The sequence below is a fragment of the Chiloscyllium plagiosum genome, chromosome 22 (genome assembly GCF_004010195.1).
Source record: "Chiloscyllium plagiosum isolate BGI_BamShark_2017 chromosome 22, ASM401019v2, whole genome shotgun sequence".
In the NCBI taxonomy this organism is placed as follows: domain Eukaryota; kingdom Metazoa; phylum Chordata; class Chondrichthyes; order Orectolobiformes; family Hemiscylliidae; genus Chiloscyllium; species Chiloscyllium plagiosum.
The window spans coordinates 58,014,283-58,039,628 of record NC_057731.1 but is presented as its reverse complement, the minus strand read 5'-3'; the positions used below and the strand labels follow the sequence as shown (position 1 = coordinate 58,039,628).

At 40.8% G+C, this 25,346-nt stretch overlaps 1 protein-coding gene across 7 annotated transcripts in view; it reads left to right on the top strand.

The window, feature by feature from the left end:
• add3a (adducin 3 (gamma) a) overlaps positions 1–25,346 on the top strand; it is a 272,015-nt gene that overhangs the window by 72,925 nt on the left and 173,744 nt on the right. The window lies entirely within an intron of this gene.

Here is a 25,346-nt window from a genome sequence, read left to right as displayed (position 1 = left end):
CATAATTCAAGATGTATTAATTAAATTCAGATTTAACCAGCTGTCATTATACGATTTGAACCCATGTCCCAATAACATTAATAATCTTTCTGGAGAAGAGTCACTGGACCTGGAATGGTAACTCTGCTTTCTCGCCTCAGATGTTGCCAGACATAGAGTTTTTCCCAGCAATTTCTGGGTTTTTTTGAGTTCCAGAATCCACAGTTCTTTTGAGGTTTTTTTTTTTTCCATAACATTTAACCTGGGTCTCAGGATTATTCATCCATTGATATTACCACTTTGTCACCACTTTCCCTAATCTTCAAGCATAACCTTAATTGCTCCAGCCACTAATACTGCTGATAATTAATCCATAGCCTCCAATACTTTACTATTATGTTTTATAGAATAATCCCTACAGTGTGAAAACAGCCTGTTCGGCCCAACAAGTCCACACCGACCCTCCAAAGAGTAACCCACCCAGACTCATTCCCCTACTGTATTACGCTAATTTACCCCTGACTAATGTACCTAATCCACACAGCCCCAAACACTATGGGCAATTTAGCATGGCGAATTCGCCTAACCTGCGCATTTTTGGATTGTGGGAGGAAACCTACGCAGACTGGGAGAATGTGCAGACTCCACACAGTGGCCCAAGGCTGGAATCAAACTTGGGTTGCTGGTGTTAGCAGTGCGACCCACCTGAGCCACCGTGCCACCCCAATTTGATGATTTAGGTATTTTAGGTGCAGCTCAATTTGGGAGGAATAAAAATTGGGATTTGAATTGAGCAATGCTTTATAGTTTAAGCGGACATAACAGCAAATTTATACAATGACATTTAATTGCAATTGCAATGATAATGCTTTACTTATTTTACCTCCTTCTCTTTCTCTTTTTTGAAGTGGCTGCAAAATGACTTTTGTTTTAAAAAGAACTGCTGATGTGTATCACATATTGATTTGGCTAACAGTACTGGGCTATACACTGAGTTCTATATCTCTCATATGTATGAGATTACTTAGTGAGCACTAAAAAATGTATTTAAGTTCTTCTAAATATGTCTTGACGTAATAACTTCAGTTGGACAATGCACATGTATCACAAAAGAAGCATTCGTTTTTTTTTCTTGTTCTTGTTCTTTTCCTTTTCTACTCTCCCCTCCTGATTTCCCACTTTTCCACATGCAGGGACTTGGAAGCCAGTTTTAATATCCCAGCCAGGCCAGCCTGACCTCCCTGTCACTGCCCATTTCAATTCCCCTTCCCACGCCCTCTCCAACACATGTCCATTCCCGGCCTCCTCCATTGCCAAAGTGAACCAGACCGCAAATTGGAGGAACAACACCGTATCTTCTGCCTGGGCAGCCTACAGCGCAGAGGACTCAACATTGAGTTCTCCAATTTCAAATAATCTTCCCACCCATCCCTTGACTCGCTCTTTCCAGCCCTGCTTTCCATTCGAGCTACCAACCGGATTTATTCAGCCCATTGACCAACCAGGCCGTACCCACCACCTATATTCACCTCACCATTCTGTCCCCTCCATCTGCAGCTCCCTCTACCCCACCTCCATTCCTGAAGAACTGTTATACTGGAAATGTTGACTTCTCCACCTCATGATGCTGACTGCTTTCCTGTGGTCTTCCAGCCTCCTGCTTGTCTACTTTGGATTCCAGCATCTGCAATTTTTTTTGTCTTTAACACATGTACTGTCTGAGATCAGCATTCTTGACGTAAGCCAAAGGTTTAATTTGGAGTTTATTCAGCACAGTGCAGTGCACTGCAGTGCTGAATAGTTACTATTTGTGCCAATAGAAGAGTCTCCTTGCAGGTCCTTGAGTGGAAGATAAAAATCCATAACTATTTATCTATTAAAAGTAATTTACTGACAGAAAATTAATTTGCTTCTGCTTCTCCCTTTTTTTTGAGTTTTTCCTCTTTTATACAGTTGCATATACATATACTTCTCAAAACTCATTAACGCACATCCATGTCGTTTTTTCTTTTGCAGAACCAAATTGTAACTTTCAATGAAATAAATGGCACATGTTTATTTCACTACCTGTTTGGTTTGGTTTGTCAGTCCAAAGTTTCGAAAGCAGCTCTACAGTATTGGAATTTGCATGTAATTTGCACCTTTAAAAAAAAAATACAATAGCTTTATGTTCCTGAGTTAATTTTCCATGATAACTTCTTTCCCAATCACTTGACTTGAACAATTTGGAGTTCAACAGCTAAAAGAGATTGATTCTAGTTTATGTTCAGTGAAACAGCGATTGTATGACAATACACCCCACAGTTTTAATTAGATGCAAATTGTTGTACAAATTCAGTTGCTGCTGGCCAAATAGCTTCCTTTTTGCTGTATAACCATTCGGTATCATGCAAACCATATAACCTACATTTTGGTCATTTATATGAACAAGATACAAATATATATTGTTACTTTATTCAAGAATGGCCAGTAGTACAAAATTGTACAGTAACATTTCTGTTAACTAATTGGCAGAGTTGGGGAATATATACCCTTATGGGTTTGCCCAAATTAGTGAGCTGCTCATTGAAAACAATGACCAAAAAATAACTTGGTGGTTGTTCAACACAAGGCAATTTGATTTGTTGAATATCTGTTCAACTCAAGTATGGATGTTCTTTTTTTAAATGTGCAACTTAATTTCTTATATATGAATGCATAACCCTGCTACAGGATTTCAACTGAGGGACGTTTTTGATTCGTGTAAATATAACGCTTCTGATTGTAGTCCTCAAAGAGCTGTCTTAATTGTCTATCAAAGTTTGGTTCTGGTTTATGTTGTACTGCTACTGTCTGGTACTGTGACAATTTTTTAACAATGCATAATAAAAACATGAAAAAAAACTGCAGATGCTGGAAATCTGACAATCTGTTCTGAAGTAGGGTCACTGGACTCAAAACATTAACTCTGATTTCTTTCCACAGCTGCTGCCAGACGTTCTGAGTTTTTCCCAGCAATATCTGTTTTTGTTTAAAAATGCATGTTCAGAATAATTTTTGCTTTTTTTTAAGGCATGTTTTCTTCTGTCCTATACTGTATGATTAGACCAATTGTACTCATACCACTTTAGAACGTAGAACAGGACAGCACAGAACAGGCCCTTCAGCCCACAATGTTGTGCCGACCATTGATCCTCATGTGAAGTAAACCTAATGTACGAACCCACAAATTTCTGTGACCATATGCATGTCCAGTAGTGTCTCAAATATCCCCAATGACCTCGCTTCCACAACTGCTGCTGGCAATGCATTCCATGCTCTCGCAACTCTCTGCGTAAAGAACCCGCCTCTGACATCCCCTCTATACTTTCCGCCAAACAGGTTAAAACTATGTCCCCTTGTGTTAACAATTTCTGCCCTGGGAAAAAGTCTCTGGCTATCAACTCTATCTATGCCTCTCATTATCTTGTACACCTCAATTAGGTATCCTCTCTTCCTTCTTTTTTTCCAATGAAAAAAGTCCGAGCTCAATCAACCTCTCTTCGTTAGATAAGCCCTCCATTCCAGGCAGCATCCTGTAAACCTCCTCTGAACCCTCTCCAAAGCATCCACATCTTTCCTATAATAGGGCGACCAGAACTGGACACAGTATTCCAAGTGCAGTCTAACCAAAGTTTTATAGAGCTGCAACAAGATCTCACGACTCTTAAACTCAATCCCCCTGTTAATGAAAGCCAAAACACCATATGCTTTCTTAACAACCCTGTCCACTTGGGTGGCCATTTTAAGGGGTCTATGTACCTGCTGTTCCTGCACACTGCCAAGAATCCTGTCTTTAATCCTGTACTCAACTTTCAAGTTCGACCTTCCAAAATGCATCGTTTCGCATTCATCCAGGTTGAACTCCATCTGCCACCTCTCAGCCCATCTCTGCATCCTGTCAATGACACGCTGCAGTCTACAACAGTCCTCTACACTGTCAACGACACCTCCAACCTTTGTGTCATCTGCAAACTTGCTAACCCATCCTTCAATCCCCTCATCCAAGTCATTCATAAAAATTAATGCCCAAGAACAGATCTCTGTGGAACACCACTCACCACAGACTTCCAGGCAGAATACTTTCCTTCCACTACCACTTGCTGTCTTCTGTCAACCAGCCAATTCTGTATCGAGACAGCTAAATTTCCCTGTATCCCATTCCTCCTGGCCTTCTGAATGGGCCTACCATGGGGAAACTTATCAAATGCCTTGCTGAAGTCCATATACACCACATCTGCCACTTGACCCTCATCCTCTAGTAACATCCTCAAAGAACACACAATGAGATTTGTGAGGCATGACCTGCCCCTCACCAAAGCCGTGCTGACTGCATTTAATCCAGCCATGCTCTTCCAGATGGTCATATATCCTATCCCTCAGAATCCTTTCTAACACCTTGCAGCCGACAGATGTGCGACTGACTGACTGGTCTGTAATTGCCGGGGATTTCCCTATTTCCTCTCTTTAAGAGAGGAATTACATTTGCCTCCCTCCAGTCCTCGGGTATGACTCCAGTAGAGAGCAAGGATGCAAAGATCTTCTTCGCAAGCGGCGAAGCAATTACATTTCTCGCTTCCCAGAGTAGCCGAGGACAAATCTGGTCTGGCCCTGGTGACGTGTCAGTCTTAATGTTTGTCAAAATTTTCAGCACATCAGCTTCCTCAATCTCTATCCATACCAGCTCCTCAATGGTTTCATTCACTACAAGGTCCTTTTCTTTAGTAAAGGCAGAAGCAAAAAACTCATTTAGGGCTTCCCCTACCTCCTCAGACTCCACACACAAGTTCCCTATGCTATCCCTGATCAGCCCTACTCTTCCTGAAGAAGGGCTTATACCCGAAACGTCGATTCCCCTGTTCCCTGGATGCTGCCTGACCTGCTGCGCTTTTCCAGCAACACATTTCCAGCTCTGATCTCCAGCATCTGCAGACCTCACTTTCTCCTACTCTTTCTTTGATCATTCTCTTGTTCCTCACATACGTGTAAAATGCCTTTGGATTCTCCCTAATCTTTCCTGCCAAGCCTTTTTCGTGCCCCCTTCTGGCTCTCCTCAGACCATTTTTGAGCTCCTTCCTCACCTGCCTATAATCCTAGAGAGCTGAGCAAGACCCTTGCTTCCTCCACCTTACATAAGCTGCCTTCTTTCTTTTGTCGAGAAGCTCCTCTGCTCTCGTCATCCAAGGTTCCTTTATCTTACCCCTTCTTGCCAGTCTCAGGAACACATTTATACATCACTCGCAACAACTGTTCCTTAAACAGTCTCCACATGTCTATAGTGCCTTACCATGGAACAATTGCTCCCAGTCCATGCTTCCCAGTACGTCTGCTAGCATCATAGTTTCCTTTTTCCACCAATTAAATATTCTCCCATTGTGCCTGCTTCTCTCCTTCTCCATAGCTATGTAGAATGTGAGATCGTTGTGGTTACTATCACCAAAATGCAAGATCGGACAGCTGCCCTGGCTCATTGCCGAGCACCAAATCCAAAATGGCCTCTCCCCTCGTCAGCCTGTCAACGTACTGAGTTAGGAAATCCTCCTGAACACACCTTGCAAAAACAGCTCCTTCCAAACCATCTGCTTGAAGGAGGTTCCAATCAATATTGGGAAAGTTAAAGTCACCCATTACAACAACTCTACTACATTCACACTTTTCCAAAATCTGCCAACCTATGCTTTCTTCAATCTACCTGCTGCTATTAGGGGGCCTGTAGTAAACCCCTAATGAGGTGACTGCTCCCTTATTGTTCCTAATTTCCACCCATACTGACTCACTAGGCAGACCCTCCATGACAATGGTAACTTCTGTAGCTGTGATATCCTCTCTGATTAGCAGTGTTACACCCCCTCCTCTTTTATCCCCCCTCCCTATTCTTTTTAAATGTTCTAAACTCTGGAACATACAGCAACCATTCCTGCCCCTGAGAAACCCACGTCTTTGTTATGGCCACAACATCATAGCACCAGGTACTGATCCATGCTCTAAGCTCATCACTTTTATTCCTGATACTCCTTGCATTAAAGCAAACACAATTTAACCGATCCCATGGTTCTTTCCCAGGAAATTCCTTCCCACTGGCTGCGCTACCTCTTGCTATTGCCTCATCTCCATCAACTCTCACCACCGGTATACAGCTCAGGTTCCCACCCCCCTGCCATACTAGTTTAAACCCTCCTCAACTACTCGAGCAAACCTTCCACCAAGGCCATTGGTCCCCTTCCAGTTCAGGTGCAACCCGTCCTTCATGTACAGGTCCCACCTTCCCCAGAAGGCATCCCAACTATCTACATATCTGAAGCCCTCCCTCCTACACCAGCTGTGCAGCCACGTGTTAAGCTGCGCCCGCTCCCTGTTCCTCGCCTCGCTATCTCGTAGCACCAGTATTAAACCCGAGAACACTACTCTGTTCGTCCTGCTCTGCAGCTTCCACCCTAACTCCCTGAAATCACTTTTTATATCCTTGATTCTTTTCCCGGCCATATAATTGATCTCATTAGAATTGTGTCACAATCACTGTGTCCACTTGTCAATGCAGACTTTTTTCTGTACCTTTCAAAGCACAGGTGAAACATTTTATTGACAATCAATTTATTGGTACCTTTTTCTCCAAGAAATATAAATTGTTTAGTAAAAGCTTCTTTGACCTAGCTCTCATTTCAGCAATATTGTGTTTCTGGATATGTTTCTAGATGTTGTTTAGAAAGGGCCTTTGCAATTAGAGAGAGAGATGCCCAAGAAGGGCAGCAGGGATGCAAAGGCCTGGGAATTAGGAATGGAAGAAATTGGCTTTGGACAGTGAGAGGAATGATTGTCAGGACAGCCATATCAAACTGATAATACTTTTTTTTTAGTTTATTGGCTAACTCCTGGACAATGTTCATTCATGCACATACCTTAAATAATAAGGGTCAACAGGTGATTATGAGCGACAATGTAGCCAAACCTAATTTTTTTTCTACCTCCTACATCTTCAAGGAAGGCTCATTGGTACACACTTGGCAGATGCGTGGAATATAGCTGACTTTCCCTTAACTGGCCTAGAGGTGGTAAGGCCAATCGCAGTTCAGATTTGCCAAGTGAAAGAAACAAAGTTTGAATTTTCTGTTCTGTATGGTTTATATCTAATGAGAAAATCCATTCAACTATTCATTGAAACCACTGTATTCCAATTTACTTTTTGTCCTCATTGAACCTCTCATCTTGTTCTTTTTTTTTTATTAGCCTTTTTCATTTTTTTTAACTGATCTGTCTATCGCAATACTAGTAGTGATAGTAAGGGAAAGTTGCCATACTCCTAGCGGACCATAGGGCTGCTCTGTCATTCGAAAGAGATGACTTGTGATGAGTTTAATCTAAGAGCCACCATGGCGAGGACAAGAAAGTGGGACCTTCATGACCTCAGCTGGTACAGGAATTAAACCTGTGCTATTATTGTCACTTTGCAATGCAAACCAGCTGTCCAACGAACTGAGCTGAAGGGAAGGCAATGGCCTAGTGGTATTATTGCTAAACGGTTAATCCAGAGACACATGTTCCGGCAACCCGGGTTAGAATCCCATCCCGGCAGATGGTTTTATTTGAACTCAATTCCAGATTTTTGTAAAAAAAAAAAATTAAGTGTCTAATGATGACCGTGAGTCTATTGTCGATTGTTGGAAAAATCCCTCTGATTAACTAATGTCCTTCAGGGAAGGAAACTGCCAGCCTTACCCGATCTGGCGTACAGACCCATGGCAATGTGGTTGACTCTTGACTGTCCTCTGGGCAATTTGGGATGGGCAATAATTGCTGGCCCAGCCAGTGCTGCGCTCATCCCCTGAATGAGTAAAAAAAACTAAAAGTACAGCAAGCTCATTGTTCAACTTTTTTTTTCCCAATGTTGCATTTTTCCTAATGTCCAATTTGAAATGTTTTGGAGTGTACATTTTAGATATTTTATAATATAAGTATGCTTTTGGTGCAAAAATAAATTGATGTTTGAAAATTGGCATTTTTGTATTAGTCCTGCCTGATGAGTCCAAGACAAAAAGCTTAAAAACAAAATAGGAGTAGCAGTATTTTTTTTTTTTTAAAATTGTGATGCATAAATGTGTTGTTATTTTTCCTGAGATTCTTACACACGTCATGCAGCTGCAACACACCAATGTCTGTGAACAAGCAAAATTTTATTAAGCACAGTACAATACAAGCTTTGAAGAAAGTCTGAACACTCTTCACCATGCTTGCTAGGCGTGTCCAGGGAAACTCTCTGAACAAAGGAAACAGTCCTTCCTTTATACAAAATCTTTACATCACAGTCAGTAATGCCCATAAGACCACCCCCAGCCATTCCCCTCAAGTCACGTGCCATGCAAGCCACAATGCAGTGGCCACATCACCTCCAGAAACTATGTAAAGCAAATCATCCCTTAATGGCCAGATCTGGTGGGAATTGTATTTTTTTTTAACTACAGAGTGTAGTCAGAATTCCAATTATAATGGTCTTATTGATTTCTGAATAAGGGATGAAAATGTAAATAGGCTTTTGAATGGCAAGGAAATAGCCATATAAATGGATTTGAATAATAGGAGATGATAATGTAATTTTCTTACAATCTATCTGTAAGTCAGAGGCATCCCACCCTAGCCTCGGGACATCCAATTTCCTGCAGGTCAACAGAGCAAATTAACCCTTTAATATCACAAGTGCAGTTAATTATGAGGAATAGTTTTCATGATTTTAGTCAAAATGAAGAATATATTACAAACCTTGGAATTCTTGTGTTAACTTTTCCTAAGTACTCATACACACAATGGAACTTGCTAATTGAAGCGTGGTAGAATTTAATTTCATCTTTCACTGTGAGCAGCTGTTTAATATATTTTACTGTTGAAGTGTGGTGCTGGAAAAATATCAGGCAGCATCTGAAGACCAAGAGAGTTGATGTTTTAGGCTTAACCCTTTATCAGGACTGGGGAGGGGGAAGGGAGCTGAGAAATAATTTTAAGGGGATGGGTGGAGTTGGGGGGAAAAGACAGTTGGGATGGCAATAGTTGGGCGAAGGTGGGAAGTGATTGTGATAGGTCGGTGGTAAGTGTGGAGTAGATAGGAAAGAAGATGGACAGGTAGGTCATGTTAGTATGCACCAGGCCTGACCCCCTCAAAATATTTCAAGTAGGTAGCCCAGACCCTAACATTTTCTTGTTTTAAGCAGGTGTAGGGTGGATATTCCATGAGTGATGCAGCTGGCCCAACCACTTGTTTTTAAACAAAACAGAATTCATTTGCAAGATTACCGAATGAAACACAAATAAAAGAGAACAGAATATAGAATAGTTTAACTTATCCGAAAACCCAGGAGATTATCCCAATTTAATGATGCTGATCCAAATTCCTGCAATAGTCCCCATAAACACAACTTTGCAAAAAAAGGTAAAATCAAACACCAGGTTCTACAGAAGAAAGTGACATAGCGGAGAGATACAACATGGAACACCTTCCATGTAGCTGTTTCTTTGACCAACAGACACAAACACCGGATGTTTGCTCTAAACAGCCAGACTGCTAAAACCAAAACAATCGAACCACAGAAAAGCTGAGTCGGGAAAACTGGCCAAACCCCTTTCATTGTACAAGTTTTTATTTTAAAACTTAAAAGTTTCTTCAAGAAGACAAATGCAGATATTTTGGAATCTCTGCATTTACAACCACTCCGGGGTGGTGGTGCCTCTTATTTGGTCCATTTTGTGATGATAAAGGTGTCATCCATGTGCTGGACCCAAGTTTGGATTGGATTGTAGGGAGAGCTGTTCGTTCAAGACTCTTCTTGTCAAGAAGCCTGATATTGGTGCTCCCATGGATGTTTCCATTGATTTGTTTGTAGGTTTTGTCGTTGAAGGTGAAGTGGCTAGTGAGGCACCGGTCTTCCAGCTTGAGAATGTTGTCCTTGTTGATGGAGTTGGTGCTGTTTGTGTCCTTGGTTCATCTAGTGGTGCAGTCAGTGTTTCCTTGGCCAGGCTGATATTAATTGATGTGAAAAGGGCTGTCATGTCAAAGGACACCAGTATTTTGTCCTCTTCTATTTTGGTTGCTTTAATGTTCAGGAATTCTTGGGTGGAGTGGATGGAATGGCATGAGTCTTCTGCTAGGTATTTCAGTTTTCGGTGAAGTTGCTTTGCTGGTCTATATGTCAGTGTGCTGAGGAGTAAGACTATGGGGGGGGGGGGGGTTCCTGGGAGACTTTGGTTTGTGTACCTTAGATAATCCATAGAAGCGAAGTGTATTGGATCCACCAGGTTTCATTTTTTTGCAGGCCTGTCTTGTTAATTTCACCTGATTTATGAAGCTTAGTGTTAGTGCAACTGTCTGTAAAACGGTCTGCTGGGTTTCTACTGAGAGTCCATTGTCTTTCAGGATTGTAATGCTGCTGAGAAGTCCGTTTTGTTCGCGTCTCTGTAGTTGTAGTTCATCCCTCTTATGAGGTTGGCTTTTTCCATATCTGTTAGTGGTCAGTCTGATTAGATTCATAATCCAAGCTTCTGAATTGTCCTTTTGTTCTTTTGCGTGAGCTTGTCTAGTTCTTGTAGGGAAAAAAATCTATCCCTACGAGGAAAAACTAGACCAGTTCATACAAAAGAACAACATAGACAATTCAGAAGCTTGGCTTAAGAACTTATCGGACCAACCACTAACAGATATGGAAAAGGCCAACCTAGTAAGAGGGATGAATTACAACTACAGAAACATGGACAAAAAGCACTTCTTAATAGCATTAGAATCAATCCTGAAAGACAATGGACTCGCAGAAACCCAGCAGACCGTCCGATATAGAGTTGCACCAACACCTAATCAGGAAGAATGAAGAGAACACCCTTAACGAACAGCAAAGGAAAGCCCTGGAAGAACTCTGAAAAGACTAACATTATAATCCTACCTGCAGACAAAGGGTGCATGACCGCCACCCTAAATAGAACACAGTACATTGAAAAGGCAAACTCACTACTTGCACATTCCAACACTTACCAACAGATGTGATTGACCTGACCCACACCTAGAAAGCCATATCACAGCTACATTGAAGAAACTTCATAAATCAGGTAAAATTAACAAGACAGATCTCCAAAAATCAAAACCTGATTGATCCAACTCACTTCGCTTCTATGGATTACCTATGTACAAAAACTACAGGCATCCCCTCAGACCCATAGTGTCATCCCTGGCATACTGACATATAGATGAGCAAAGCAACTCCACTGAAAACCGAAATACCTAGCAGAAGAGTCATGCCACTCCATCCACTCCACTCAAGAATTCCTGAAGATCAAAGACAACAAAATAGAAGAGGATGAAATAACGGTCTCCTTTGGCGTGACAGCCCTATTCACATCAATTAATATCAGCCTGGTCAAGGAAACGCTGACTGCACTACTCGATGAACCAAGGACGCAAACAGCACTAACTTCTTCAACGAGGACAACATCCTTAAGCTCGTAGACCTGCGCTTCATTAGTGACTTCACATTCAATGACAAGACCTACAAACAAATTAACGAAACACCCCATGGGATCACCAACATCAGGCTTCTTAGCAGAAGCAGTAAAGAAGAGTCTTGAATGAATAGCCATCCCCACGATCCAACTCAATTTTTTTGTCCATTACGTGGACAACACCTTTGTCATCACATACAGGCCAAATAAGAGGAAACTACAATATCATCAACAACATCCTTACTGAGTTAAGTTTCACAAAAGAGGAGGAGAACAACAACAGACTCCTTCCTAGATGTCACTGTGGACTGAACAGATAATAGAGAACTGCAGACCAGTGTCTACAGGTAAGCAACACAAACAGACCAGATACTCCACTACAGAAGCAATCATCCTGACACCTGCAAATGAAGCTGCATCAGGATATTATTTAAAACTGGCCACAAAACACTGCAGCACCCAGGAAGTAGAAGTGGCAGAAGAAAGATACTTATACAGCGTATCCAAGAACAACAGGTACCAGATAAACACAGTCTGCCGATTCTTAAACAACAAACTCAAAAACAAGAACACTTGAGGATCCTTTCTTTCTTTTCCAGGATTATTCTTATGAACTACTCTGAAACCCCCTCCAACACAAGCACATCCTTCCTTAGATACATGACCCAAAACTGCTGTCAATATTCCAAAGTTGGTCCAACTTCAGAACACTTGAAGCTGATGGAGTTTAGAAGGATGGGAGGGGGGGATCTGATTGCAACTTGGAGAATACTGAGGGGCTTGGATAAGGAGAACATGGAGAAAATGCTTTCATGAGTAGCAGTGACGAGAATCCAAGGGCACAGCCTCCAAGTGAAGGAACGACCTTTTTAGAACTGAGATGAGGTATTTCTTCAGCAAGAGGGTGGGTAATCTCTGGAACTCATTGCTGCAGAAGGTTGTGGAGGCCAAGTCATCGAATGTCTTCAAGACAGAGACTCTGGATTAGTAAGGTGGTCAAAGGTTATGGGTGCAGGCAGGATGATCGGAATGAGATGTATATCATTTGTGATTGAGTCTCCTCTGCCATTCAATGGCCTGAGGGGCCTTATTTTGCTACTATGGTATTTATGGTATCTTAGTCACAACCATTGATCTCCTAAATACTCTAATTTTTACTTAAATTTACTAAATGAAAGATTTTTCTCGGCTTGTATGATTTTTGCATCGTATTTCTAGTTCAGGATTTCAAAACTCAAGTGCAACTTCCAGTGCAGTCATGGGATAGCAATGGAGGTCATGAGGCAGCAATGATCTTCATGCAGATGATGCTAGACCCTAATTTAGCCTGAAATGGACCACTTTGATAGAATTTCAATTCCTTGCAGAGTCAACAGTGAATGTCCAGTTGGATATCGCAAAATCTGCTTCTTTGAGTTTGATCCACTAGTACTCACTGCATGTCCTTTGGGATGCTATCTTCCCTACAACCCCTTGTTCATCTCCATCACTTGCTTCCTTTCACCTTGTTGTCCTTTCCTGAGTTCTCGCTCAAAATGAGGATTTGGCAGGAGAGTTAGGAAGGAAGGCAGTGAATCAAGAGGTGGCTACGGGCAGGAAGCAGCAACAGGAAGTACGTCAATGTTTTAATTTGTGAACTCGTGGAAAACGATTTAAGAGTTAACCAGATAATTTCTAGACCAGTTCAATTTAAAGTAGCCAACAGCTTTTTGATTAGAATTTACAGGCCAGAAGCATAATCCAACCTTATTTTCTTCTGAAAAACTGGCATTATTGCTTTTTTTTAAGGAGCATAAAAAGGAGAGCTTATAAAGTAGTTATGCTTGAGGTATAATTGAAACTTGGTTAGATCATACACTGTGCACTTTTTCTGTTATACGATCATTTTGTGTTTTATGTCTCAGAACTGAGGAAGGGTCACCAGACCCAAAATGCTGCTAGACCTGCTGAACTTTTCGAGCAACCTCTGTGTTTGTTTGTTTCTGATCCACAACATCTGCAGTTCTTTCAGTTTTCACCACCTCATGGACTTGTGGTTAGAGATGGTTCACCCCAACCTATCCATGAGTGACAGGTGGTATGGCATCACCCGGTTTTCTTGCATTCTGTCTTCTGAATGCATTGTTTTTGCTGAGTTACAATTCTGAGATATAACTTTGTATAGCATTCCAGTGCCTTTGTTTGAAAGTGACAGTAAGGACTGGCTGGCTGCAGCCAAATTTCATTCTGTAACTCCCTAATATCCAAATGAACTCTTAGCAACCCATGTTGTTTGATAAGAATCTGAAAGGGATACTGTTGCCTTTTTGTTTTTAAAGTTTGTGCGAAGATTTGTAGCTCGGGTGCTCGTTGTTGTGGTTCTGTTCGCCGAGCTGGAAGTTTTTGTTGCAAACGTTTCGTCCCCTGGCTAGACAACATCATCAGTGCTTGGGAGCCTCCTGCAAAGCGCTTCTTTGATGTTTCCTCCGGTGTTTATAGTGGTCTGTCCCTGCCGCTTCCGGTTGTCAGTTTCAGCTGTCCGCTGTAGTGGTTGGTATATTGGGTCCAGGTCGATGTGTTTGTTGATGGAGTTTGTGCCATGAGAGGCATGGCATTCATCCACAAACTCCATCAACAAACACATCGACCTGGACCCAACATCGGGTCCTTCGTTCTGGTGAGTTGTTGTCTGAGCGTGGCTGTTGGTTTGTGTGCTGTTATGAGTCCTAGGGGTCGTGGTAGTCTGGCTGTCAGTTCCGAGATGCTCGTGATGTATGGTAGTGTGGCTAGTCCTTTTGGTTGTGGTATGTCCTCGTTTTGTGGTCTTTCTCTTAGGCATCTGCTGATGAAGTTGCGCGGGTATCTGTTTTTGGCGAATACCTTGTATAGGTGTTAGTTTTCTTCTTTTTGCAGTTCTGGTGTACTGCAGTGTGTTGTGGCCCTTTTGAATAGTGTCCTGATGCAGCTTTGTTTGTGTGTGTTGGGGTGGTTACTTTCATAGTTTAGGACTTGGTCTGTGTGTGTGGCTTTCCTGTATATCCTTGTAGTGAATTCTCCGTTCGGTGTTCTCTGTACCATCACGTCTAGGGATGGGAGTTGGCTATCCTTTTCTTCTTCTCTCGTGAATTGGATTCCTGTGAGTGTGGCGTTGATGATCCGGTGTTTTTTTTCTATTTCCGTGTTTTTAATGATTATGAACGTGTCATCGACATATCTGACCCAGAGTTTGGGTTGAATTTGTGGTAGGACTGTTTGTTCTAACCTTTGCATAACTGCCTCTGCTATGAGTCCCGAGATTGGTGATCCCATGGGTGTTCTGTTGATTTGTTCATAAATCTGGTTGTTGAATGTGGTGTGTTGTGAGGCACAAGTCCAGTAGTTTACGTATGCCGTCTTTGTTGATAGGTTCAGCGTCCTGTTTTCTGTTCTGTATGTCCAGTAGGTTGGCTATTGTTTCTCTGGCTAGGGTTTTGTCAATCGCAGTTTTTTGTTTTTAAAATTTGGGAACACTCTCTTTATTTTCTGTGGCTAAGAATGAAGAATAAAGTGTTAATGTAATGAGGGGTTGAATAGCTCATTATTACACTCCGGTTAATGGAGTGAACCATTGGGTGTACTAAGCATCAGATTTATAACCTTAAACTTTATCCCCCAAAATATTTGTAGAAGAATTTGGGTCCCATCTTCCTGACGTTCTTTTATTTTCTCAGTCTGCTTTTTAATCGGTCTGATCAGTGGTATTATGGCACAACTCTGGAGCAGGTGGGACTTGAACCTAGGCCTTCTGGCTCAGAATTCAGGACACTATCTCTGTGCCACAAGGTCCTTCAGCCCCTTCTCTCATTAGAGCTCTGCAAATTGGGATATGAATATGTTCTGAAGATGGTCACCAGACCTGATGCCATAGGACTGTAGAAATGATACAACAAAGAAAAGAGCCATTCCAACCATCCTGTCCATGAAGATACAAAGACATCCAGATGTTCTTTCTAATCCCATCTTCCTGCACACGGCCCAAAGCCATGCGGCACTTAAGGTGCAGATCCAGGTGCATTTTACCATCAACTGAAGCAGCGAATTTCAGACACCCATCATCTTATGCATATAGTTTTTTTTTTCCCCCCTCACATCCCTCTAATCCTTCTGCCACTTAGATTCAAACTATGACCCCTGATTTTTGAATTCTCTGCTAAGAGAAAACTGTTTCCCCCTGTCTAGTCTATCTTTACCCCTTGCAATTTTGTATGCCTTAATCATGTTATCCCACAGCCTTCTCTGTTCGAAGGGAAACGAATTTAATCTTTTCGTAGTTACAGTTCTCCAGTCCTGGAAACATTCTAGGAAATCTCCGCTCCACTCTTTCCAGAGCAATTCATCCTTCTTGTAGTGTGGTGTCCAAAACTGTGCACACTACTCCAGTTGTGGCCTTACTGATGTCTTACACCGTTTCGTTGTTATGTTACTTCTATACCTCTGCCACTGAGGAAAAGCATTTCATTTGCTTTCTTTACAATCTTGTCAACCTGTACTGCTACCTTTTAGGGACTACTTGCATTCCAAGATCTCTCACTTCATCTTACCCCTCTCAGTATATTTCCATTTGTTGTTATTTCCTTTTTACTTTTTAACATGTCTAAATCCATTACACCACACTCATCAGAGTTGAACACCATTTGTCACTTTCCTGCCCACTCCACCAACTCATTGATGTCATTTTGGAGCTTAAATCTATTGTCTGCACTTTTTGCTACGCGACCAATTCTTGTGTTGTTGGCAAATTTCCCGATAGTGCCCCCATGTTCAAGTCCAAATTGTTTTATACATTGATGATCAGCAGGGTCCCAACACTGAGCCCAGTGGTACATCACTTAAAACCACTTTCCATTCGCAAAGACAGCTCTTAACCATTTCCTTCTGTTTCCTGTTACAAAGCAAACCTTGAATCCAATCCAATATGTTACCCAGTATCCATGGGCTTTTACTTTTTGACCAGTCTGCCATGTGAGATCTTGTCAAGTGCTTTGCTAAAATCCATGTAAACAACATCTACTGCAGTATCCTCATTGATCCTCCTTGTCAATTCCTCAAAGAATTCAATCAAATTTGTAAGGCACGTCCTTTCCTTAACAAAGCCATGCTAACTATCCCTGAGTCACCCATACCTTTCCAAGAAATAACTGCTTTCTTTCCACAGATGCTGCCAGACCTACTGAGTTTCCTCGCTATATCTGATTTTGCTTCTGATTTCCAGCATCCGTGCAGTTTATTTTTTGTTGGGATGTTGATATGGCTTGCCACAGACTAGGAGCAGCTCCTATTTGACACATACTAAATTTATAGATGCAAAATAAATGTTACACCATTTGCTTAAGTGAAAAGGAAACCCTCAGTGACATCTGTTTAGTTTCAGATGTTGATTCAAAAATCGTAGATTCTGGATCTACTGAAATGTCTACTTTGTGAAATTAAACCAAGGCTAGTGTAAAACTGGTTGTAAAACATATAAACAAATATCCTAGATATTTGTTTTTATACAGAATCTATTTTATCTAATTCCGAATCTATTTTATCCTACATACTTTACTGAGTAGCTTATACATTCTGGAAACATGAGATGAGTCACTTTTCTCTTTGCCAATAATAAATCATGAACTATTTAATATGCAGTTTGAAGAGAGTAAATGAACTTTGCTCCACTCCCCTTAACACTCTAGACAAGAGAATCTGATATTCATGATTATGCCATATATGTTTGCATTTCTGTGCTTTTAATCATAATGTGCAACTTTGGAATTTTACAAACACTCTGTGAAGGAAAAACTATTGGAAAAAGCAGCTTAAAAGTAAATGCTTTTGTTTTTTTCAGCTTGCAAAACATGAATTTGAAGCAGTGTTAAAAAGCCAAGAGCTTGGTATTTTCAAAAGCAATTGCTGAATCAAGTTCCTGTTAAGTGCCTGTTTAACCTATATTAAGATTAATTTGATGCTGTTTGCTCTGCTACTTTCAAATAGTTTCAACATAAGATTTTTTTTGTTATTAATTGCTGCCATTAATCAAATAAAAATGTTGAAAGTGTTTTCTTTACGGAAGATAACTACGTAACTATTTAACAAGTCAAACTGACATCCTATCAGTAAAAAACAAAAGTAACCGTTTGGAATTAATTTGCCTCCAAGTTATTTGTTTATGTCCTCATCTGTAACTTGTTGGCTGGAACAAATGTGCAGGTATTTTTCCAACAATTGCTTTTGACTGTCATTCTTAATTACCATGTGTAAAGCCAGTTATCCAGTTTCATTTGCAGGATTTTACAGCAGTTGTGGAAATAAGTTAGTGGCATAATCAAACAAAACACTCCAATTTTGGATATATTTTGTTAGCATATAAATGCAAATTATTTATTTTGATAAGCATTCTTAAATTAATCCTTTTTTTTGACTGATTTAATTGATTTTACAAATGGTATGTATTCAGTTGAATTTGACTTGGCACGTTTATCTAAGCTGATCTCACTTAATAGTAGGAGTTCAACATCTAAAGTTAGTTACCAGTCTCTGGTTTTTAATGTATTCAAAATTCGGTATCTATTTTATTTTTCTGCAGCTACATAGTACTTCTTTTCAAGCTTAAAATAAAATGCCTACACATTTATCAATAAATTAGTTGAAGCTGTGTAGTTTAGTAGAACCTACTTGATTTGGACTGGATTAACTAATGAGTTATTAGTATGTATTTATTTGTTTACAAAGCAGAATGATGCAACCCAACTTCCAAAAGGATAATAGATTTTGGATGAAAGCGAAGTACTGCAGATGTGGGAGATTTGAAGTAAAAACTGTGCTGGAGAAATTCAGCAGGCTTGGCAGCATCTATGGAGAGAGAAACTGAGTTTGATGCTTCAAAGCAGTCATATCAGATTTGTAACTTGGAACAAATTTGATTTTAAAGATTGTTTGTTTGTTTTACTAATTGATATTCTTTTTCTACTGCTTGAATCTGATCACTCTGTGAAAAGTATCTCCCAATTGAAAACACTGTCCAGGAAGAGCAAAAGATAAGCTATAGTTGATTCTATGTTAAGATTAATTACATTAGATTCCCTACAGTGTGGAAACAGGCCATTCAGCCCAACAAGTCCACACCGACCCTCCAAAGAGTAACCCACCCAGACCCATTTCCCTCTGACTAATGCACCTATCGCTATGGGCAATTTAGCTATTAATTGCCCTAACCTGCATATCTTTGGACTGTGGGAGGAAACCAGAGCACCAGGAGGAAACCCACACAGACACTGGGAGAATGTGCAAACTCCACACAGACAACCTCCCAAGGCTGGAATCAAACCTGGGACCCTGGTGCTGTGAGGCAGCAGTGCTAACCACTGAGCCACTGTGCCACCCACATTTTGGTGAATCTTGCTTGAAAGTGCAGTTCCATGGATGGCAATTATTATTATTGTCATGAAGCTGCACCCCACTATGAATCTGTGGTAGAAAAATGGTCATCCTTAAAATTAATAAATATTGATTCATATACAAAGTTCACAAGGAGTGAGAGCTACCATTTTTGTCAAAAAAAGTTAAAATTATGAAGAACGTTCATTTCCTGCAGCTCAGTTTTTGAGACTAGCTGTTGCTTTATTTTCACCTACATTGTCTTTTGTTTCTCTCTACACTTTGCAGTAGCACTGAATGTAAATCACCACAAATGAAAGGCAAGTTTGTTTTTCTTTTCAGAAATCAGAATTAGTTATGGAAAATTGTTGCTCCAGAATTTTTGGGACCTCACTGTCCTTGGCCTAATCTTCAGCTGTTTTATCAATGGCTTTCCTTTGGTCGTAGTTGCTATTTGCTGGCAATCTGTGTAATACTCCATTTGTATCTCATCCAATAAAAAGCCTCCTATGCCTACTTTCAGAAACCTGATTAATAGCTAAACTTGATCTGGCAGATTGGAATGAAATTTGCTCCATGATGGTACCAATTAGTGACCATCTCAAAAAAGAGAAAGATTAATCAATTCACTGTAATTTTCCCAGCTCCACATGTAGACTAGACACAATAGCTGGATCAGCCATATTGCCACAGTGGCTGCAAGAACAGTGCAGACCTTAATGTTTCTGAGGAGAAAGTGAGGACTGCAGATGCCGGAGATCAGAGCTGAAAAATGTGTTGCTGGAAAAGCGCAGCAGGTCAGGTAGCATCCAAGGAACCTTCCTGAAGAAGGGCTTATGCCCGAAACGTCGATTCTCCTGCTCCTTGGATGTTGCCTGACCTTAATGTTTCTGAGCATGTCTTTCTTTAATTTTACTTATTCCGCAGTACTTTGCAAGGTATTGTGTGCTTGCTCAATTTAGAGTGAACATTGCTGCTACAAATTTGAAATGATGCAAAAGTTGACAGTTTCATTGCTGCAACCTCAATAGTACTTCAGGCTTGACAATATCAAGGGAAAGGCCGTTCATTTGATTGGCAATTCCCACCAGGCTCACTTTCTGTTAGTGGTTAATATGTCTGCAGTATATACGATCTAGAGACTGTGTATTGTAGCAGTAAGTCTCATAGATGATTTTGGGCATAAAACTAAACCATTCAGCCCATCAAGTCTCTCTGTCTGAGAAAGCATGATCAAACTGATCCCATATTTCAATGCTTAGTTCATAGCTTTTGGCACTTCATGAACATAAGATTAAGAACAGGGATGTTAAACTTTATAAATCATTAGGCCATGATGGGTCCACTGCTTTTCACCATTTACATAAATGATTTGGATGTGAACAGAAGTATAGTTAGTACGTTTGCAGGTGACACCAAAATTGGAGGTGTAGTGGACAGCGAAGAAAGTTACCTCCGAGTACAACAGGACCTTGAGCAGGTGGCAATGGGATGAGGAGTGACAGATGGATTTTAATTTAGATAAATGTGAGGTGCTGCATTTTGGAAAAGCAAATCATAGCAGGACTTATACACTCAATGGTAAGGTCCTAGCGAGTGTTGCTAAACAAAGAGACCTTGGAGTGCAGGTTTATAGTTCCTTGAAAGTAGAGTCGCCGGTAGATAGGATAGTGAAGAAGGTGTTTGGTATGCTTTTCTTTATTGGTCAGAGCATTGAGTATAGGAGTTGGGAGGTCATGTTGCAGGACATTGGTTCAGCCACTGTTGGAATATTGCGTGCAATTCTGATCTCCTTCCTATTGGAAGGATGTTGTGAAACTTGAAAGGGTTCAGAAAAGATTTGCAAGGATGTTGCCAGATTGGAGGATTTGAGCTTTCAGGAGATGCTGAATAGGCTGAGGCGGTTCTCCCTGGAACGCGGAGGCTGAAAGGTGACCTTATAGATGATTTTATAAACATGAGGGACATGGATAGGATAAATAGACAAGGTATTCCCCTGGGGTGGAGGACTCCAGAACTAGAAAGCAGAGGTTTAGGATGAGACGGGAAATATATAAAAGCACCAAACAGGCAACCTTTTCATGCAGAGGCTGCCAGAGGAAGTGGTGGAGGCTTGTACAATTACAGCATTTAAAAGGCATCTGGTTGGGTATGTGAATAGGAAGGGTTTGGAGGGATATGGGCCAATTGCTGGCAGATGGGACTAGATTAGGTTAGGATATCTGGTCGGCATGGATGAGTAGGACTGTGCTATACATCTCTGACTATTTGAATACTCATTCAGTAATCTTATTAGAGAAGAGGTATAATGGGATGAGAGAGGGTGCAGTGGTGACTTACAGGAGTCTTTGTAAACTGGAAAATTGCAGCTGTGAAGAAATGTTGTATCGGCAAGGCTTTTTGTCCTTGGTGCGGAAGAAGCTGTGGGAAGATTTGATATGAGGTGTACATAATTGTGAGGGACCTGAATAGAATGAATGAGAATACCTAGGTACTTGAGCACCAAGGTCAGTGAATAGAGGGTATAAGTTTAAGGTGACAGATGGAAAGATTAAAGTGGACTATTATGATCTCAGTTGATGGTAATGTTGGACAAATCAGAACCCAGAGTGAAACCTAGCTTGTTAGATCATGTGTTTAATTTTTTCAGTTTGGTTGCTATGGTGTTTAGTCACTAAGCATATTCATACAAAACCTCCAATGTTCTTTTAACAAAAGAATACAGTTTATTATGCAAAAGAACTGTATATAGACAGTTTATAAAGATTTTAATGTAATCAACCTGACCAAAGTTTCAACCCTTTTTCCAATAAGATCCTTCACAGATGTTTTGAGAAGATTTGTAGCTCAGGTTGAGTTTCTGGATGTGGGTTTGCTTGCTGAGCTGGAAGGTTCATTATCAGACATTTTTGTCACCCTACTAGGTAACATCTTCAGTGACCCTAGCCACTCCCCCCTACATCAAAGACATCTCGCAAATGACTGCTAGACTACTCAGACCCCTTGGCATCATGGTAGCCCACAAACCCGCTAAAACAGTAGCTAATGAACCTGAAAAACCCTATACAGACAACAAGCAAAACTAATGTCATCTACAAAATACCTTGCAAGGACTGTAACAAACAGTACATTGGACAAACAAGCAGAAAACCAGCCACCAGGGTACATGGACATCAACGAGCCATGGACATTACCCACTCTCGCTAGCTTCTTTGCATAACAATGAGGAAGGCAACCACTTTGACTGGGACAACACATCCATCCTAGGACAAGTCAAACAGAGATACATACAAGAATTCCTAGAAGCATGGCATTCCAACTGGAACTCTATGAACAAACACATTGACTTGGATCCCATTTACCACCCCCCCACTGAGAAAAATAACATGAAATGGCATCACCATGGGAAATGATGTCACCGTAGGAAATGACATCACCAACCCAAGGAATAAACGTATAAATAGAAAGCAGGCTACATAACCAGTGTTTCATTCGGAGGCTCAGTGAAGATGTTACCTAGTATGGTGATGAAACATCTGAAAACGAACCTTCCAGCTCAGTGAGCAAACCCACATCCAGCTCCTTCATAGATATTTCAAACACTTGCGTTTTTTTATATGATCTCTTTGGTTTTATTGGGCTAAAGACCAGCTCTAAAATAGAGCAATCAGTAACCAGAGGATACAGATTTAAAGTAATGACAGAAGGTGACAGGCAAAACACCTTTTTTAAATGCAGTGTGGTTTGAACCTGGAGTGCACTACCTGAGAAGGCGGTGCACGCTGATGTTAATTGTGGTACTTGATCAGGAATCAGACAAGCACCTGAAGAAATGTGCTGACTTGTAAGGAAAAGGTGGTGGGACTAGCAACAGAGAGCTGTTGGAGATCTGATTTACCTAAGCAGTCTCCTGCTGTTTTATAAGCATTCTATAGTCTCTTTTTATAGCTTTTGAATTAGAACCATCAACTGCAGCCCCAGGGGGAAGCTGCCTGTGCTACTTAGTAAATATTCCATGCGATCTGTTATGTTCACATAACAACAGGTGAATAGAAACTTCAACTTAATATTTGATCCAGAACATAGTGCAGCTGATAATTCAGGGTAGTGTTGGGGAAGTGTCTTTTTGTCAGCCTGGGTTATGAGCAGTAGTCCTTCATAGTCTAGTAGTCTAAATTAAAGGCCACAGTGAAATCACTGTGCACTTTTCTGCATTAAATTTCACTACTTGTTCAGTGTATTCACCAATGTGTCTGTTTCCTTTTGAAGTTCTGCAGTATTTTCACCACCGTTCATGATGCTTCCAAATTTTGGAATTGTACCTCTTGCATCAATATCTGGTTCATTTAACTATTATTAAAAACACATCACAGAGTCACATGAGATGCCAGGTCAGATGATGAAACGCTTAGTCAGAGGTAAGTTTTTTTTTTAATTAAATGATTTGGAGAAGGAAAACAAGTTAGAATGGCAGAAGTAGAATTTGTTTTATATGTCAACAACCGCAGGCGTGATCTCCAATAATGAAGCAATTAAAATTGGGAATGCTCAAGGCCATAATTGTAGGCTATCTGCAAGGTTTGGAAGGAGATAGAATAGATGGAGAGGGCTGAAGTCTCGAATCCTCAATCACAGTTCAAACAACCCAACCTTCTACCTGAACCCAATTTAGTCACTAGGCATCCAGCATGAAGGGAAGATATCGGCATGAAATTCAAAAACATTTTGTCTGTAATTCATATTTGTATGTTCTTTTGTTTACTGATGAGAACAGGTTGAACTTTTTGCAAGGTTTCCTCATATCATTCACTCTTCTTTAATTTCAAAACTGACTTACACCAGTTCAGTAACATCAAGGCCAAACTCAATCTTGTTTTGACACTATAGATCTGCCTTGAACAGCAGATATCAATAGATAGTAATTGAATGAAATCTTTCTGTATCTTTTTCCATGTTTCCAGATAATGGAAGCCAATTGTGATTGTTGCTTTGAATAAACTCCTCCTTTTTAAAGAACTGAATCAGGAACTTCACTATAACTCTAAGCCATAGCTCATTGTGTCGTCTTTGATTGACAGACTGAGGTGACTAGATACCAGAAATTTGGGGCTAATGGGTTGAGCTGACTCATTGTACAGGCTTACTTGTGCCTACACACACATCAGCACTAAAGTTTGCCAATTGCAGTCCGTAGTCCTATTTGAACAGGTTATAGGAACAGCTGGACTTGTACAATATTTGACAAGGGATGAGTGTGTCTGATAAGTTTACTATCATTGGAGTTGAAAGCGGTAATTTTCAAGAAGAGCTGGGTGTTGTCAGTGTACCAATTAAAACAAACCACTTGTTGGCATGATTTGAAAATGATAACATGAAGATGAAAAATAGAATGTGACTGAGGATAGATCCTTGGAGGAACATCCGAGATAGTGGTTTGGCAATAGGGAGAGAAGTCACCTGAGCTCTTGGGTCTGATTAGGTATCCATGCAGAGATTTACCCAGTCTCTCGATGTTTCCTTTCTCCTGCTCCTCCATCCGAACCATTTCTTTTTCTCTTTCGCGCAGTGGAGCGACTGTGGATCACATTGTATTATGGCTGTTTCTTTTATCGTAATTGAAGTATATACTGACCTCCTTTCTGTGGCCAGCTATCTCTTGAACATGAGTTACCTATGAGCCATTTATTTGTCAACTGTGTTGCTCAGCTTGGTGGCATGAACAGCATTCCACTTTAAGGGAAGCCCATTACTTACAGGAAAAGCCTTAATGTTTCCAGCTAGTACTACTTTCCATAATGAAATTGATTAAAATTTTACTCCTTTCTATTTAGCACCTCTGCCTCACAACGCCAGGGATCCGGGTTTGATTCCAACCTCTGGCAATTATGTGTTTGAAGTTTGCATGTTATTTCTTCCCCCCCCCCCACCCCCCACTGAAAGCATGGGTTTCAGCTGGGTGTTCCTGTTTCCTTCCACAGACCAAAGATGTGTAGGTTAGATAGATTTAGCCACAGGAAATGCAGGGTTACAGGGATAGTTTAGAGGGGTGGGTCTAGGTCAGTAGGGAATCTATTCTACTGTAGAGATTCTATCATTATCATTTACTTGATACAGGTGCGTATGGTATAATTCACATTCCTCACTAATGCTATAGAAATGTTAAAGTTCCGCAGTGAGCTTTTCCACTTACAAGTTATTCTACATTAAATGATGTAATAGTTTTCATGTCACAAGATAGGTTGCCAAGAGGGCGTTTGATATTTGTGGCTCTCTAGATAGAAACTTTTATGGACATTATAAAAAATGATACTGCACCTGCATTTGGTTGTCATCCATAAACTGCAGTTCTCCTCGGAAGTTTTTCAATGCATTTCAATACTTAGGGAAAGCCTTTCTGTACGTGGATGATACCGAGACTGCACTTTTAAATTCTATGATTCTGCCTCTCTCTCACTCCCCAATGCCCACCCATCTACCCAGTGAGCTCCCCCTTCAATGCACTCCTC